The sequence below is a fragment of the Apis dorsata genome, unplaced genomic scaffold, assembly GCF_000469605.1.
Source record: "Apis dorsata unplaced genomic scaffold, Apis dorsata 1.3 scaffold_161, whole genome shotgun sequence".
In the NCBI taxonomy this organism is placed as follows: Eukaryota; Metazoa; Arthropoda; class Insecta; order Hymenoptera; family Apidae; genus Apis; species Apis dorsata.
Window position 1 is genome coordinate 680443 of NW_006263450.1, and position 3718 is coordinate 684160.

The following is a 3718-nucleotide window of genomic DNA, read 5'->3' on the forward strand; positions in this document are numbered from 1 at the left end:
TTAGGATTCTTTCTTTTCCTAGATTTTTCCATGCGTCGCTTCAATTTTTTTCAAGTATCTTTCTTCAGATTTTAGATCAGAAAATTTCACTCGAGAATCGATATATTCAATATATAAAAGAAATTCCAATCCATTATTAATGATAAAAATAATAAATTTTAATAATCTTAATTAATTTTAGTTAATTTTATGATATGTTTAATTCGATGTGTACTTACGTTTAGTAAGGAGACGGAAGATTAAATTATGTTTTTCAAACATGTTTCCCTTTCCCGCGCATTCTTCGAAGAGGAAAGGCGCGGATGAAGCTGGATCTGAAATCGAAAAAAGAAAGAAAAGAGAAAGGAATTCTCATGATCAACGCGACACAGAGATCAAGATCTTTAGGGATAGGGAGAGTTGTTAGTCAAGAGTTGCTCCCGATGTTGTTCAGATATTTACCGATTCGCTGGAGTCACGAAGCCGTGACGACCGAATCACGTACAGGGAAGTCGGAAATCGGAGGTCAGGCTGATTGAAATCACGACGGGCCTTCTTCCATTAACGATCCACCTCCGATCCACCGCTCAGGAATCACCATATTCGACGTTATTAACCCTGGATCCTCGCTTCCTTGTTCGCAATTCTATCCTTGATCTTGCGACTTGATCTGAAAGGGAAAGAAGAAGAGAAAGAAGAAGATGAAGAGAGAGAAATGGACACGTGGTGTTTCTTCGTTCCAGAGAGAGAGAGAAAGAGAGAGAAGAATATTTCAAAGCTGGAAATATTATTATCGATTTTTCCAGTATGCATTTCTGTTGCATATGCATTTCAATTTTTTCTTTTTTTTTCCTTTTCCAAAAAAGATTCGGATAATCAGCGATAAGATTAATTTAACGAATAATTGCCGACTGACTGTGTTGCGCCCTGATTGAAATATCGGGATGACTCATCCATTATAAACAATCTATAAGTAAACACAGCTCAAACTCTGACTCACTCTTCGTTTCTTCATACGACATTCAGTCCACCGTTTTTTAGAGCAAAATAATCATCTATTTGCCAATTGTACATGTATGAACTTTCCTTGATTAACTCATCGTTATTTTCCTCTTCGAATCTTTATCAAATCGTCGAGAAATTGCATTATGAACTGGAATCCTCCATGCTTTTTAGATGAAAACGAAACTCTTCATTCAATGTTCTTCATTCAATATTCACTTCACCGATTTTTAGAGCAAAATAATCGTTTATTTGCCAATTGTACATGTATGAACTTTTATTGATAAATTCATCGTTTCTTTCCTCTTTGAATCTTTGTCATATCATTGAAAAATTGAATCCTTCACCCTTTTTGGACGAAAACAAAACTCTGACTCACGTTTCTTCATTCATTATTCAGTTCATCGTTTTCACCGATTTTTATATAAAAATAATCGTCTATTTTCCAATTGTATGAATTTTCGTTAATTAATCCATCGTTTTTTAGAGAACCAATTTTTATATAAAAATAATCATTTATTTGCCAATTGTATGAACTTTCATTAATCCATCGTTTCTTAAAAAACTGATTTTTTAAAGCAAAATAATTGTCTATTTGCCAATTGTACTTATATGAACTTTCGTCGACTAACCCATCGTTTCTTTCCTCTTCGAATCTTTGTCAAATCGTCGAGAAATCGCATCGAAGCGAACTGGAATCCTCTCTTTTTGGGCGAAAACGAAACTCTGATTCACGTTTCTTCATACCATATTCATCCATCATTTTCACCGATTTTTAGAGCAAAATAATCGTCTAATGCCAATTTTATATATATGTCGATTAACTCATTGTTATTTTCCTCTTGGAATCTTTGTCAAATCATGGAGAAATCGCATGGAAGCGAACTGGAATCCTCTCTTTTTGGGCGAAAACGAAACTCTGATTCACGTTTCTTCATACCATATTCATCCATCATTTTCACCGATTTTTAGAGCAAAATAATCATCTAATTGCCTATTTTTATTTTATATGTATGAACTTTTGTCGATTAACTCATTGTTATTTTCCTCTTCAAATCTTTGTCAAATCGTCGAGAAATCACATGGAATCCTCTCTTTTTGGGCGAAAACGAAACTCTGATTCACGTTTCTTCATACCATATTCAATCCATGACTTTCACCGATTTTTAAATAAAAATAATCATCTAATTGTCAATTTTATATGTATGAACTTCTATCGATTAACTCATTGTTATTTTCCTCTTGGAATCTTTGTCAAATCGTCGAGAAATCGCATGGAAGCGAACTGGAATCCTCCACCCTTTTTTGGGCGAAAACGAAACGATTTAAAGAAGCAGGAAGCAGGAGAAGGTGGAAGGGAGGAAGCTCGATCATCTCGATGGCCGTGAGAGCACGGCTCGGGTCATCACATGGGGAACAATGTACCCGGGTGCATTGAGAAATAGCACGAGCAGTGGACGGAAAAACACGAGGGACACCGGGTTGGAAGCGCGTTGACTCAGACGTCGGCCATCGGCGGACCTTGAAGAAGGAAACAGGAACTTGACGGGGGCTCCGCGTCAAGGCGAGCCAGAATCCCGCGACCGACTCTTTGTCCCGACTCTCTCTCTCTCTCCCTCTCCCTCTTTTGCGTTGACAGGCCAGTTTCTGTTTGATCGTGTTTATTGAATATTCGGGAAGGGGGAACAGATTGAGAGATTTTTGTTTCCGGTCGAGGATGAAAGGTGACGAGAGATGTTTTTCTTTTTTGGCCAGTAATTTTTCGAGAGGATATAGAGAAAGTTAAGGGAACGAATTTGGAGAATGGAAGAAAACGATTGCTGGAAAAGTTAATTAAGCGTATTAAAAATGTTTTTTTTTGATCAAATTAACATTGAATTTTTCAACAGCTCTATGGATATATTGTATTTCGCGAAAATAAAATTTTTTTTTTTGAAAATAAAATTTCGCGTGAATACGAAATGGGGAACTTAAGAACTGTTAGAACTATCGACCTGTAATATCTATTTTGCATATTGTAATTAAAGTGACGGCATGAAAATAAATAAGCGCGTGTAATTACATTTCAATCTCAATAAATTGCAATATTTAATTTTCTCGAAAGGAAAACACACAATTTTCTCAACGTTCCCAATAATCGTAAAAAATAAAAAGGATATGAAATCCTGAATATGATTGTCATCCGCTGTGTTAATCCATCGAAGAAGAATTTGCATCTTATTCATCAAACATCGTAATAATTTTATCCCTTTTTCGCGAATAAATATTCTCCTTAACATTATTTTATATTTACACAATTTTATATATATACGTAACATATATATATTCAACTCGTCTATTCTGACACTTTTAAAAACCACCTCTTAAAAAAAAAAATCTGATACGAGTTCAACGCAGCAACAAAACCGATTACACCCAATATACGAAACCTCCACCTTACATTTACCCCTCCCCCAAGACATACATAAGACGATCTCGAGCATCTCTTTAAACGGCCCACTCCTCCTCCTCCTCCTCCTTCTTCTCGACGACAACAAAGAATTCGAAAGGGAGGGAGAGGAGAGGGGAGCAATCATCTAATAAACCGTGTCAACGGCCGTGCGTTGTCATGCGTGGAAAAGACGAAAATACCAAGACGGAAACTCGCGGGGAGGGCGACGAAAACGAGTAGTTGAAACGGCTCCTGTTGGAGCGAGTTAGAAATCCGCCGCGAAGGGGAGGGGATCGAGGCGCTACG

General features: G+C 36.8%; 1 long non-coding RNA gene across 1 annotated transcript in view; it reads right to left on the reverse strand.

The window, feature by feature from the left end:
- Positions 1-471: 471 nt before the first annotated feature.
- LOC116185329 overlaps positions 472-3718 on the reverse strand; it is a 9614-nt gene continuing 6367 nt past the window's right edge. The window contains exon 2 of the long non-coding RNA XR_004150164.1: positions 472-649. This is a non-coding gene — a long non-coding RNA (uncharacterized LOC116185329). The remainder of the gene's footprint in view (positions 650-3718) is intronic.